The 16,235-nt window shown below is 36.2% G+C and overlaps 1 protein-coding gene across 4 annotated transcripts in view; it reads right to left on the reverse strand.

Annotated features, from left to right (window-relative positions):
- The window catches only part of MARCHF1 (membrane associated ring-CH-type finger 1), an 800,751-nt gene that overhangs the window by 592,281 nt on the left and 192,235 nt on the right, over window positions 1-16,235 (reverse strand). The gene's annotated exons all lie outside the window — the stretch shown is intronic.

Below are 16,235 nucleotides of genomic sequence, written 5' to 3' on the forward strand. Positions count from 1 at the left end.
ATTGCCCTACCATTGCATTCTGGCTAGAGATGAACGAGAGGAAATGGAAAGCAAGTAACTTGTATTTTGATTTTAGTTAGTAATCAACTCGAACACCAATAATCACATTTGTAACCATTTCGAAGGACTGCACATTATTTAAAGAGATTAGATTTTGAGCAGTTGCTATAACTGGATGGGATTTTTAAGTTATATTCTTCGGGGAGTGGGTAAAAGCGTTCCAGTTTTGGGAGAAAACAAAAGACAATAGGTATTTGGCAATAAGAAAGACCAATTGTGGCAGAGACTGGCCAATTATTCACCAATTCATCTGCCTTTTGCTCCTGGCCACATAGCTAAACACATTACCCAAACTATTCTTTCAGTTAGGCCATCATATGGTCAAGTTCCAGGCAAAAAGACATAGAAGGAAAAGATGTGTATTACCTCTGGTTTAATGTGTACTATCCCTGATGTAAGCTCACAAACTCTTCTGCATAATCATCCATGCAAGGATTTTATTCCTTGGTATACTGGCTTGCTTCAAAGAGTCTGGTAATTTAATCTCAGAGAGTCTATGTGTGCATGTTTGTGTGTGTGTGTTTGTCCACATGTATTCATATATATGTGTCTGTATGTGTGATTTTACTAGCTAAAAGATGCTGGGTCCCTGAGTCACGCCATGGAAGAGAGACTCCTGCTACTCATTGAGCTGTGACGTTAGTGAGAAGAAAACCTAAAAAACAAATCAAATAAGACTAAAACAAACCACTGTAGTTGGTTTAAACCACTGCAATTTGGTATTTGTTAACAAGGTTGGCCTAGGTTGTCAAACAGTCTCTTAGCAATAACCCACCCTGTCCATTCAGTGTATCCCCACAGTTTGACTAGACTTAATATGAGTAAAGCAACACTCAGTTTCAAAAACTTCTGGTTCTGTAATTCTAATAGAACTCAAGTCCAAAATTCTAGTGTAATTTAGTACATTCGATGAATACTCAATTGAAAAAATGTTATGTGTTAGCCATTGTGTTAGGCCTAAAAAAGAATGATTAAGGGGAAGAAAAAACACAGCCCTCACAGAGATCATAGGTTATGGAAGAAGAAAGGCACTAACAGCATTAGTTAAACAATCATACCTATACATACATGCTGGTTGAAAATGCCATGACGGAAAAGTAGTAGGGATAATGTACGAAAAGATTTTAGTCTTAGTCTGAATGGTTGTAACTTACAAGATGTGACTTCCTGTCTCAGGTTGTCTCGTACTCCTTCCTATCCATCATTATTACACACTCATCGACAGAGATCCCCCAAGGTGATTCCCAATGAGTCCCACCTTTTATAATAGGGCATAATCTTGTCATATTTCTAGCCAAGAGAATAAGGCAAAAGTGACAGGATGTCATTAACTTCCTTAGATTACTTTAAGTAGCAAAGGTGCAGGGATTTTGCCAATGTAATTAAAATCCCTTATCAATTAATTGAAAGGAAGATTATCCTGGGTAAGACTGACCTAAACAGATGACTCCTTTAAGACAGCCTAGAAGTCATAGACTAGAGGAAGCAGAGACTCCATCTCTGTTTCTAGCTTTGAAGAAGCAAGCTACCACCAAAGCTAAGGACTCAAGGAAATAAATTTCACCTAAAACACGAGCGAGTTCTGAAGCAGATCTTTCTTTAGTCAAAGCCTCAAGACAAGAATGTAGGCTAGCCGACACTTTAATTTAAGCCCTTTGAGAGTCTTAGGAAAAAACCCAACTAAGCCATGCTTGGCCTTCTGTCCCACAAAAACTGTAAGGCAAAAAAGGAATGCTGTTTTCAGACTTCCAGGGAAGACACTGGAGTAGGAGGACCCCAAGCTCACCATTTCCCGTGTATACAAATAAATAACACCCACATCAGTGTAAATAACCCAGAAAACAATACACAAACTGACTGCACAGGCTCTCTACAGCTTAATGTAGAGACGAAGTCACATCAAAGAAGGTAGAAGGGCAGAGACAGGATCCAGAGCTAAAAGGACCTGCGGCACTGCCAACAAGAAGAAGGGATGCTACAGGTGCAGAGAGGATAGAGGATCAGATCCCCATGCCAGGCAAGCCAGGCATGCGGGACCTCACAGAGATGAATCCCCATAACATTTGGTTTTGGAAACCAGAGGTTGGATTTTGAGAGTTCTTATAACAAGTGGGGCTTAACACCTAGAATTTTAAAAATCAGTGGGGCATATTCTGAAAAGGCCAAGAGGGTGGAGTTCTTGCCCTTAAAGAGATAGCACTAAAAACAGCCTCAATGAGATATAGCATAGAGGCAGCAGCTTGAAAAATGCTGAGAGTATACAGTACTCTTAGAGCTGTGCTGGAGGGGCAGAGATCATTGAAAGATTTCTCCAGAAATAAGGGAGCCAGCAGACACCATTCCCTTTCCCACCAGATAGATGGATGCCTGCAGACAACCAGCAAAGTGCCAATACTCACTACCTAACTAGCTACCAAAACACTCCACCCACACATTCTTCTGTGGATGTGCCCCCTCCAGTCAGGCATCCCCTCAAGGAAAACAAGAGCATCTTGCTGGTACTATGTGCCCCTCACCTCATGGACCTGCCCTGTCTAGCCCTATGGCAGTTTTCTGAAGTAACTCCAGATCCCCTCCCACAGCAGACTTCCACAAACCTTGCTAACACCACACACCTACCACCATGTTCTCTTGTGCACTTGCCCACCCCCTCCTGCCCCATATGCTCTTACTTGGAGCCTATTCAAAGTGATGCTACAAGCCTGACAGTATATAACCAGTCCTGACAGGGGCCACCATCACTCCAAAGTGACTCCTGAACAAGGGAGGGGGAAGAAAACCACATACACCAGTCCAACTACAGCCCCAGCATGGGACTACAGGCCCTACCCACCAACCAAAGTCTCTCAGGGGACAACACAGTGAAAATGCCCTGAAGTTCGGTGCTACTGCAGCTCTGGCAAATGCCTAGTCTCACTCAACTCATGCTTAAGGTGGCCCCAAACTGGCCAAATAACAACAAAAGAACCCAACCCTGCTGACAACAGGCAGAGAGAGCCATTGCAGATGCCTGGACTGAAGAAAAAATCTGCTCAGTGTCACAACGGTAGGGCACCTGCAACAGACATAGGAGACATCCTTGAAGCACTAGGTTCTGGTGAACAGGGATGTCGACATAGCACTATAGAGCACTTAGAGAACCACTTCTGCATAGCCCCCTATTGTCAATAGTAAGAGATACAGCTGAGTTTCCTAACATATGGAAACAGACAGAGACTTAGACAAAATCAGGAGACAAGAATATGTTCCAAATGAAGTAATAGGACAAAAGCACAGCAAGAAACCTAAACAAAACAGAAAGAAGTAATATGCCTTATAGAAAATTTAAAGTAATTGTCATAAAGATACTTATGAGACTTGAGAAAAGAGTGGAGGAACCTCAGTAAAACCCTGACAAAGAGATAGAAAATATAAAAAAAAATCAGAGACAAATAACTCAATAACTAAAGTTAAAAATACACTAGAGCAAATAGACAGTAGATTATAGGAAGCAGAAAAGATCAGTGGCCTGGAGGAGAGAGTAATAAAAAGCAACCAAACTAAATGGCAAAGAGAAAACAATAATAAATGAAACTAAACTTAGGTAACTCAGTAACACCATCATGCATAACAACATTCTCATTATAGGGATCCCAGAAGAAGAAGAGAGGAAAAAGGAACAAAAAATGTATTTGAAGAAATAATAGCTAAAACTGTTCTGAATCTGGGGAAGGAATCAGAAATCCAGAACCAGGAGGCAGAGACTTGCCACAAAATCAACTCAATGAAGTCTACAATGAGAGACACAGCATTTAAAATGACAAAAAATAGTGATAAGGATAGACTTTTAAAGGCAGCAAAAGAAAACAAATTCATACAAGGGAAACCTCATAAGGCTATAAGCTGATTTCTTAGCAGAAACTTTACAGGCTAGAAGAGAGTAGCATGAAATGGTCAAAGTGCTGAAACAAAACAAAACAAAACAACTAAAAAAACTAAAACAAAGCCTTCAGCCAAGAATACTCTATCCAGCAAGGCTGTCATTCAAAATAGAAGAAGAGAAAAAGAGTTTCCTAGACAAACAAAAGTTAAAGGAATTCATGACTATCAAACCAGCACTACAAGAAATGTTAAAAGGGACTGACTCTTTGAATGGAAAGAAAAGATCATAAGCAGGAGTAAGAAAATTAGGAAGTACATAGCAGTAAAAATAAGAATATCTGTAACAGTCAAGGGATTCACAAAATAAAAAGATCAAAGTATGACACCATATACCTAAAACATGAGGGTAGGGGAAGAGGAGTAAACAATGGGTTCAAATTTAAGCAACCATCAACTGAATATACACTGCTATATGTAAAAGATGTTACATACAAAGCTAATGGTAACCATAATTCAAAAACAGGTAACAATGAAGAGAAAATTAAAGAGAAATGAATACAATCCACTAAAGAAAGCCAACAAACCATGAGAGAAGAGAGAGAAGAAAGCAACACAGAACTATTAAAAACAACCATAAAACAAGTAACAAAATGGCAATAATTAATACCTATTAATAATTAATTTAAATGTAAATGGACTAAATGCTCCAAACAAAAGACACCGGGTGACAGAAGGAATGAAAAACAAGACTCAACTACATGCTGCTTGCAAGAGACTCATTTCATACCTAAAGACACATGGAGATTGAAAATGGATGGATGGATGGAAAAGTATTCATCATGCAAATGGAAGTGAAAGGAAAGTCAGGGTAGCAATACTTATATCAGGCAAAATAGACATTAAAACAAAGACTGTAACAAGAAACAAACAGGATAATCATAAATGGAACAATTCAACAGGAAGATGTAACAATCGTAAATTGTTATGTAACAGTTGTAAATATTTATGCACCTGACATGGGAGCACCCAAATACATAAGGCAGCTAAACATAAACATAAAAGAAATAATAATTAGTAACACAATAATAGTAGGGGTTTTTAACATCCCACTTATATCATTGCATAGATCATCCAAACAGAAAATCAATAAGGAAACAATGTCTTTTTTTTTTTTTGAAGGAGGGAGGAGGAGGGACAGAGGGAGAGAGAGAAAGAATCTTAAGCCTGCCCAGTGTAGAGCCCGATGTGTGGCTTGATCTCACAACTCTGAGATCATGACCTGAGCCAAAATCAAGTGTCAGATGCTTAACTGACTGAGCCACCCACATGCCCCAAAACAATGGCTTTAAATAATATGCTGGACCAGATGGATCTAACAGATATATTCACAACATTCCATCCTACAACAGAAGACCATTTCTATCAAATGCACATAGAACATTATCCAGAATAGATCACATGTTAAGCCACAATAAACTCTCAACATATTCAAAAAGATCAAAGCTGTACCATGCATCTTTTCTGACCATAATGCTATGAAGCCAGAAATCAACCAATATGGAAAGAACAGAAATATATAGAGGTTAAATAACATGCTACTCAACAATGAATGGGTTAATCAAGAAATCAAAGAGTAATTACAATAATACACAGACACATATGAAAATGAAAACACAACAGACCAAAATATTTTGATGCACAAAAGTTGTTCTAACAGGGAAGTTAATAGCAATATAGATCAAACCCAAGAAGCAAGAGAAATCTCAAATAAACAATCTAACTGTACACCTAGAGGAGCTAAAAAAATAAGAACAAACAAAATCCAAAACCAGTAGATGAAAGGAAATAATAAAGATTAGAGAAAAAAAATAAATGGAACAGAAACGAAAATAATGATAAAATAGATGATATCAATGAAATTAGAATTCATTATTTAAGAATATCAATAAAATTGATAAATGTTCAGCCAGATTCATTAAAATAGAGAGAGGGGGGAGGATGAGGGACCCAAATAAACAAAATCAGAAATGAAAAAAGAAAAATAACAACTGACATCACAGAAATGCAAAGGATTAATAAGAGAATATTATGAAAAAATGATATGGTGAGATATTGGACAACCTAGAAGAAATGGATGAATTCCTAGAAACATACAATCTCCCAAACTGAATCAGAAAGAAATAGAAAATTTGAACAGACCAATTACAAACAATAAAGGTAAATCAGTAATAAAAAAACTCCCAAAGAAAAAAATTCGGGACCAGCTTCACAGGTAAAATCTAACAATCATTTAAAGAAGTGTTAATGTCTATTCTACTCCAACAATTCAAAAATAGAAGAGAAGAAAGCTTCAAAAGGCATTCTTTGAGGACGGTCTTATTCTGATACCAAAACCAGATAAAGACTCTACAAAAAAAGGAGAACTACAGGCCAATATCTCTGATGAACATACATGCAAAAACCCTGAACAAAACAGTAGCAAACTGAATCCAACAATACATATAAAAAAATAATTCACTGGAATCAAGTGGGATTTTTTAAAGATTTTATTTATTTATTCATGAGAGACAGAGAGAGATAGGCAGACACATAGGCAGAGGAAGCAAGCTCCCTGCATGGAGCCTAATGCTGGAAGCTGACCCCAGAACCCCCAAGATCATGACCTGAGCCAAAGGTAGATGCTCAACCACTGAGCTACCCAGGTGCCCCAATCAAGTGGGATATATTCCTGGGATACATGGGTGGTTCAACATTCACAAATCCAACAACAAGATACTCTACATCAACAAGAGAAAGGATAAAAACCAGAGGATCATTTCAAAAGATGGAAAAAAAACTAAATTAAAACTAAATAAAACAAACAAACAAAACCCATCTGACCAAGTCCAACATCTATTCATGATTAAAAAGACAAAAAACAAAAACTCAACAAAGTAGATAAGTAGGCTTAGAAGAAACATACCTCAACATAATGAAGGCCATATATGAAAACCCCACAACTAACATCATACTCAATGGTCAAAAATAGAGTTTTTCATCTAAGATTAGGAACAAGACAAAGCTGTCCATTCTTACAACTTCTTTTCAATATAGTGCTGAAGTCCTAGCCATAGCAATCAGACACAAAAAACAAACAGAAGGCATCCAAATATGTAAGGAAGAAAAATTTTCACTCTTTGCAGATGACATGATACTACACATAGAGAACCCTAAAGACTCCATCAAAAAACTACTAGAATAAATGAATTCAGTAAGGTCACAGGATACAAAATCAGTACACAAAAACCCATTGCAATTCTATAGACTAATAATGAAGCAGCAGAAAGTGAAGCAATCTCATTTACAATTGCACCAAAAAGAATAAAATACCTGGAATAGACTTAACCAAGGAGATAAAGATCTGTGCTCTAAAAACTATAAAACAATGATCAAAGTGATTGAAGAAAAAAACAAATGGAAAGATAGTCCATGCTCATGGATTGGGAGAACAAATACTCTTAAATACCAACAACAGGTTTCATAGAACTAAAACAATCCTAAAATTTGTATGAAACCACAAAAGATCCAAAATAGCTGAAGTAATCTTTAAAAAAAAAAAATTAAGATTTTATTTATTTATTTATTCATGAGAGACAGAGAGAGAGAGAGAGGCAGAGACACAGGCAGAGGGAGAAGCAGGCTCCATGCAGGAAGCCCTATGTGGGACGAGATCCCAGGACTCCAGGATCACCCCCTGGGCTGAAGGCAGGTGCTAAACCCGTGAGCCACCTAGGAACCCCTTAAGAAAGATTTTATTTATGTATTCATGAGACACTCAGAGAGAGAGGCAGAGACATAGGCAAAAGGAGAAGCAGGTTCCCCACAGGGAGCCTGGTGAGGGACTCAGTCCCAGGGCCCTGGGATCATGACCTGCGCCAAAAGCAGATATTCAACCATTGAGCCACTCAGGCATCCCACAAACTATTCTTGAAAGAGAACAAAACTGGAGGTATCACAATCCCAGATTTCAAGATATACTAAAAAGTAGTAACCAAAATAGTATGATACTGGCACAAAAACAGACATGTAGATCAACAGAACAGAGAGTCCAGAAATAAAACCACGATTATATGTCAATTAATGTTTATCAAAAAGGCATGAATATGCATGGAGACAAAGACAGTCTCTTCAACAAATGGTGTTGGGAAAACTAAACAGCTATGTGCAAAAGAATGAAACTGGACCTCTTTCTTACACTACACACAAAAATAAACTCGAAATGGATTAAGGATCTAAATGTGAGACCTAAAACCATAAAAATACTAGAAGAGAGTATAGGTAGTAATGTCTCTGACATCAGCTCAGCTATAGCAACATTTTTCTAGATATGTCTCCCCAAAAATGGAAACAAAAGCAAAACTAATCGATTGTGATTACTTTTTTTTTTTTTTAAAGCACACAGCGTAGCAAAGGAAACAATCAAGAAAACTAAAAGGCAACCCACTGAACGAGAGAGGATATTTGGAAATAACATGTCTGATAAAGGATTAGTATCCAAAATCCATAAAGAATTTATATAACTCAACGCCAAGAAAACAAGTAATCCAATTAAAACATGGGCAGAAGACATGAATAGGCACATTTCTCCAAAGAAGACATACAGATGATGCATGAGAAGATGCTCAACATCACTCATCATCAGGGAACTATAAATCAAAATCACAATGAGATATTACCTCGTACCTATCAGAATGGCTAAAATCAAAAACACAAGAAACAACAAGTGTTGGTGAGGATGTGGAATGCAAACTGGTGCAGCCATTGTGACAAACAATATGGAGGTTCGTTAAAAAAATAAATAAAACTTCCATATGACCTAGTAATTCCACTACTGGAGTATTACCCAAAGAATAGAAAAATAGCAATTCAAAAAGATATATGCACCCCTATGTTTATTGCTGCATTATTTACAATAGTCAAATTATGGAAGCAGCACAAGTGTCCATCAACAGATGAAAAGATAAAGAAGATACGGAATAATATACACAATGTAATATTAGTTAGCCATAAAGAAGCATGAAATCCTGCCATTTGCAACAACATGGATGGACCTAAAGGGTATAATGCTAAGTGGAATCAGTCAGTCAGTGAAATACAAATACCATATGATTTCACTCATATGTGGAATTTAAGAAATAAAACAGAGAAATAAAGAGACAAACCAAACAATGACTCTTAATAATAGAGAACAAATTGATGATTACCAGAGGAGAGGTGAGTGGGAGGCATTGGTGAAATGGGTGAAGGGCATTAAGAGTCCACTTAAGAGCAATTTACAGAATTGTTAAATTGCTGTATTGTACACCTGAAACTAACCTAACACTATATGTTAACTACAGTGGAATTAAATTTTTTTTAATTGTTTGAAAAAAAGGAATGCTGCTTTCAACTGCTAAATTTTTGACTGTTTGTTACACAGCAATAGAAAAAGAATACACACTCTTTCCAATAATAAACATTCCCTGTTCCTATCATACCGCTCCCCGAAGCACGAGATATTACCTCTGTGCCTTCTGCTTACAGTCAATTTAAAACGCCCCTCCCTGTCTCCACCTGGTCAAATTCTGTCATCCTTAAAGGATCAGCTTAGATCCCAAATCAGTCCTTAAGCCTTCCCAGACCCTCCTGCACCCATCCCCTGCCCACACTCTGTCCTGCCCTAAGCTCTCCCACTACATATGGAATTAATCACTCTTTACCCAGAATGGTAAATCCCTCTTACCCCAGAATGGTTTTAGTACTTTACATTCTACTATTATTAACTGTTGATGAGTTTATGTGGTAATTTGTGAGTTCCTTTAGAGAAAGAAATACATCCTATTCATCTATATACTCTTACCACCTAGTGCAGGGCCTGACACACACAAAATATCAAATAAATAGCTGTTCTCTGAGACTTCTAGATTTTCTGAGTTTGGAGTTTTTTTTACTCAAGTTCTAATAAGCTGTTTTCTGATTATTTTCAATCTTTCCAATATTTCTTCTTCGATTTTCTTCTACTGCTTGCCACATACTATTCCAGTAACATTTCCTTTTCACTGTGGATTTTATTTTTAAAGATAATTGTTTTGAAACCACCTAATTATTTGACTGACATATGTTTATGATGTTGAATTCTGAAATGATTCATTAATTGAGCAGCCAATTTATATAATAATTATACATACTTCTCATAAACTTGAGTCTCAATAATCATAGTACTCAGAAATGTTACATCTAGATATCTGAAATATTTATGCATTGTTAATGCCTAATTTTAGTACCATTTAGCTTTCAGTACAGTGCTGCGGTCAACATACTCAAGTGCTGCAATCAGACATATTTAGAATCCATTTCACTACTGATTTGTATGACTGTGGCCTAATTATTTAATCTCTCCAAATCTTGGTTTGCTCTTATACAAAATGGAAATAATAAAATAATCAACTTCACAGAGCTACTGTAATGATTAATACCACACATATAGTTGATGCTAAAAAATATCAACTGACAACTGTTGGGAACTAGGTATTATGTGCAATGGTGCAAATATATACCACATCTCTGTTAAATAAATTGCATAAATAGTCACAGACAGGTTTTACCACTGTAAAAAAAGTCCTATTTAAGAAAAAAATATATCTAATTTATTTTTTGCTTTGAATAGAATTAACATTTTTGTCTTTCTTATTAGACAATGTAGATAAAAGACACAAACAAGGAAGAATTGGAAAATCAATTCATTAGGACTTTGTTACTGTACTTTACTCTAAACCATGACTTCTTTTTAAATTTTAGAGTGAGAGAGAGAATCCCAAGCAGATTCCACGTTGATCACAGAGCCCATCACAGGGCTCGAGCTCACAATCCTGATGTATCATGAATTGAGCCTAAATCAAGAGTTAGACACTTAACTGACTGAGCCACCCAGGTGCCACTGAACAATGACTTTTTAAAAAACTGTATTGGAAATAATGACTAAGTAGTTAATAGAGATTTTCCTCACTTCAGGCAATCAAGAGGGCTTTTGTATGCTGCAGATCATTACAGAATGTTCCCATTATTAGCTTGAACATTAGCCCACATGATTCTTTATAGGTATGTAGAAAAGTTTATAACATCAGTATAAAAAAAGCTGTAATGAAATAATTATGAAATATTTCTGGGAAAAATGATTAGAGATAGAAAAAACTTGTAACCTAACAGGAGATAAAGTAGAATAGAATTGAACTTTGATCGCTCATGCACTTTCTCAAATAAATAAGATCTTTAAAAAAAAAAAAAAGAGAATTGAATTTCTAGTCAGAGTTGGAGCTAAATCCTCTCTCTGCTTCTTAAGAGCTGCCTGACTCCAGGAGACTGTGTCTCTTCTCTGGATCTTATTCTTCATCTGTAACATGAACACATTGAACTTAATCACTCTGGACAGATATGTGACATTCACTGTTTTGGCCTATAAAATGCTTTTGTTGAAACATACTACTTATCTCTCATGTTATCTTCCTACTTAGCCAGGACTTAATCCTTGTATCCTTCTTAGTATTCTATTCAAGATAGTCGCTACCATTATTTTTTTTTATTGTTAAAGATAGCCACTATCATTATTTTTATTATTGTTGTTATGTGGAATAAAATATTATCAGCCATCCTAACTACAGATGAATTCCAAAGACTTTATTGGTTTTCAAGTCTCATATTTCATTAGAAATGCATATTAAAATTTCATTATTATAATCTGACTTTAGGTTTCTGATGTAAATATTAGGATTAGAAAATGTTTTATAATTAAAGAACCATAAAATATCCATTATCAGGAAAACTCATTTCTTAGGAAGGTAACTAACATGAAACAAGAAAGCTTTAGATATAATTTTCTTATATGGAAATAGCGTGACCCAAAATGAACATATGAATTCAACCACTGACAGCAAGTGTTCTTTCCTTCTCTTATTACAAAACCCCAACTGACAGTTATGTCTTCATCACAATTCAGCTTAAGGGTTACTTTCTCCATAAAACTTTTAAAGAATAACCCAGGTAAGGAATTTTGAAGATCTGAGAGCGTGTAACAAGATAAAATAGGACAGACCATGTAATTAAAAGACATGAAATCTCAGATTTAATAAAAGTAAAATGGACTCTATGCTCTTTAAAAAAGACATACCTAATACAAAATGACAAGAGGATAAGAATAAAATGATGCCTACTGTTTCTAGCAGTTTCACCAACAAGATTCACTAAATGACCATTCAACTAAAACAATTATGAATGCTGAATAAGATTTTTAGGAAGCATATTCTTAAATCTCTTCACTAGATGTTAAAATGACAATAATAATAAAAACAACAATAATAATAAATATTATTCAGGTCAACACTTAAATGAAGATAGAAGTAAGAGTAAAATACTGGCTTTCACCTTGAAGATAATTATGAGACTCCATAAACTTGGCTTGATGTTAGCCCAGCTTAAAGCCTAAAAGACAAAGCCTGGAGCTTCTCCCAAGTAGATTACTTAAAAGAAGAAATCCACTTGACAGATTCAGAACACCAAATGGTTATAAACAGAGTTCCATGAAAATGAATTAGACATACCTAGCTCGATGCTCATAATTAGTAATAATCATGAGCCATCCCCCATATGGACCCAATTCCAATAATGTTTTCATTTATACTGACCCCTGATATAGTTCACTGAAGGATGTGGTGGAGAAAAAAAAATCAATCCTTTGTTGGAAACTGTCTTATTCCCAAGATTTAAAAAATTTCCATAAATTAAATTCTAAGATATATGAACTCATTTTCAAAAAGCCACAAAACACTAAAGGAAGCAAAGCATAAGAAAGAAGCAAGAAATAACTATCAGCAAATCAGATTCACGAAGACTTCAAATACAAAAGTCAGCAGACAGCATATAAAAAATATGTTTTATATGTACAATGACATAAAACAAGAAGATAAAACATGAATGAAAACCAGATTATAATAAATTATCAAACAAATTTGATAAAGATTCAACAGAACTTTTACAAGTTAGAAGTATAATCATTTAATCTAGAATCATCATTAGGAGGGGCCTAGGTGCCTCAGTCAGTTAAAGTCTCACTCTTGATTTTGGCTCAGGTCATGACCTCAGGTCTTTTTTTTTTTTTTTAAGATTTTACTTATTTATTCATGAGACACACAGAGAGAGTGAGAGAGAGTTAGAGACACAGGCAGAGAGAAAAGCAGGCCCCATGCAGGAAGCCCAATGTGGGACTCGATCCGAGGACCCCAGGATCACGCCCTGGGCCAAAGGCAGGTGCTAAACTGCTGAGCCACCCAGGGATCCCCAATGATCTCAGGTCTTGGGACTGAACCCTGCCTAGGGCTCTGAGCTCATCAATGAGTCTTGAGATTCTCTACCGCTCCCTGTGCCCCATCCCCCGGCTGCAAGCACACACACGTGCTCACTGGCTCTCTCTCTCTCTCTCTCTCTCAAATAAATACATCTTTTTAAAAAATTCATCTTAAAACAACTAAAGAAATAGGGCTTTACTGGAAGAAATTACATCAAACGTAACACAGACACAGAGGTACCAATTACGAAAAGCACATTAAGTGCCATGAAGGATACAATGATGAGGTGTCATAAATATCCATGAGAAACAGTCTGATTGAGAAACAGTACAAACTGGGTCATCTGAGGAGAGGTTAAGAGTGACCTTTTACAAATTTGGGGCCAGTTTAAGGGAACTACATGATATATTTTAGTATACAAGAGTTAGACTGTGGGAAGCGCCACTACTCTAGACCTAGAGAGGGAAAGAAAGAAAGGATAATGGAAGCCAGAGAGGACAACTATGAGGATGGCTGCCTTATGGGAGCTATGACCTTTAGTAAATGGTCATTCACTGGGCAATGAGGGAACAATAGCAGTAAGTGGCCAGATTCACTTTCCTCCCTCCTTCTGATCTGCTTGCTATCTGTGCCTCACATTATTTGGACATATCTGGAAACCAGAGGGCAAATGAGAGCATTAATGTGATCCATATGGGTAGCATCTAAGAGGGGGAAAAAAAGGAAATGAGGTCAAAAAAAGATACTCAGAACAATATATAACTAAGGTCCCAGGTGAAAAAAAAAAAAAAAAACTATGAGACAGAGGTAAAACTTAAAGAGACAATGGCTGAGAGTCTTCCAAAATGGATGAAAAGCCTAATAGTCAAATGCAAGAGCCCAAAAAATTCAAAGCAGGGCAAATAAAAAAGAAAATAGCATTTAGCAAAATCATGGGGAGAGAGCAGAATGCACACACAAAAGGCATTAAGGCAACTAGATAGAAATCACATCTTAAAAGAGCAACAATTTTACTAAAGCCAACTTCTGAAGATCAACAACAGTATCCAGAAAACAGTGGGATACTATTTCCTAACTGTTGCGATAAAATAAATGTCAACCTAGAATTCTATACTCAATAAAATATCATTTATGAATGAGGATAAATTAAGAAAATCTTAGAAACATACTGAGAGGTTTCGACCCCAACAGAATTATTCAATCAAAACTGTAAAGAATGTTCTTCAAGCAAAAATAAAGTTATTCCACAGAGAATGTCTTAGGTAGAGGAAGAAATAAAAAGGAAGCAAATGGATAAATATATGGTAATATTTGAAAAGGAAAAAAATACTTTATAAAACTGTCATAATAATATTAAAGCAATTAAAAATAGGGATAAAACTAAAATAGAAAACCAGAATAACATACAAATGAGGCACAGAGTAATTGGAAATAAAGTGATTGAAATCCCCTGTAGTGGGCAGCCCCAGTAGCCCCGTGGTTTACTACTGCCTTTGGCCCAGGGACTGATCCTGGAGATATGAGATCGAATCCCATGTCAGGCTCCCTGCATGGAGCCTGCTTCTTCTCCCTTTGCCTGTGTCTCTCTCTCTGTGCCTCTTGTGAATAAATAAAATAAAATCTTTTTTAAAAGAAAAGAATTACTTAAAAAAAAAAAAAAGAAATTACCCTGTAGCGTTCGGAAGGAAGGCTGAGATCCTGATTGATATCTGACTTTAAAATATGCATGTTAGGAGTGTAAATGTTGAAAGAATACCAGTGTGCACAACTTTCAAACTAGTAGAGGAAAACACTAGAATAAAAGAAAACATTCAGTCAATCCAAAAGAACTCAAGAAAGGAAAGAAAAAAATATAAAAGGTAGGACAAATTGAAGGTTTAAAATACATAAAGCAAAAATGTATACAACTGGGATCCCTGGGTGGCTCAGCAGTTTAGCGCCTGCCTTCTGCTCAGGGCGTGATCCTGGGGTCCTGGGATTGAGTCCCAACGCCAGGCTCCCTGCATGGAGCCTGCTTCTCCCTCTGCCTCTCTCTCTCTCTCTCTCATGAATAAATAAAATCTTTTAAAAAATTTATACAAATGAAAGAAGAAATTGACAAATCAAAAATTAAGAGGAAGAATTAATACCCTCTTTGAATAAACAGTAGAAAAAACAATCAGAACATTAGCAACTACATGCAATTCCTAACACTATCAACTAACTTGACCTAGTTGACATTTATAGAAAACTCCAGTAAATAACAGCAAAAAAACAGACTATTTTCAAGATAACATGGAAAATTTACCATGATAGACTCTATCTGGGTCACAAAGTAAGTCTCAACGTAAAAGTTTCAATGCAACACAAAGTATGTTCTCAGAGCACGGTGAAATTAAATTAGAAATCAACAGCACAGAGGTACTGGGAAATTCATAAGCACTGGAAAGTAAATAACACATATTTAAATAACCCTTGGGTCAAAGAAAAAGTCAAAAAAAAAAAAAGCATATATTGAACTGAAAGAAAATGAAAACAAGGGCACCTGGGTAGTGCAGTTAAGTGTCCAACTCTTGGTTTCGGCTCAGGTGGGTGATATCAGGATGGTGGCAACCAGCTGTAAGTCAGGCTCTGTGCTCAGCACTGAGTCTGCTTCAGACTCTCTCTCCCTCTCCCCCATCTCCCTCTCTCTCCCTCTCTCCGATGAATAAATCTTAAAAAAAAGAAAAAAAAAAGAAAATGAAAACAAAATATACACTAAATTCCTGTAATAGAAGAGGGGAAAAAAAAGTCCTCTGTTCAAAGACCTCACTTTTTTAAGAACAGGAAAAACAAAAGCAAGTAAACCCAAAGTAAGTGGAAAAAAGAAAATAAATATTAAAGAAGAAAATCAATGAAATAGAATATAGATTTAAAAACTACAGAAAATCCATGAACCAAAAATGCTGGTACTTTGAAAATATTAATAATATACATAAA

Source organism: Canis aureus, chromosome 13 (assembly GCF_053574225.1).
Source record: "Canis aureus isolate CA01 chromosome 13, VMU_Caureus_v.1.0, whole genome shotgun sequence".
NCBI lineage: Eukaryota > Metazoa > Chordata > Mammalia > Carnivora > Canidae > Canis > Canis aureus.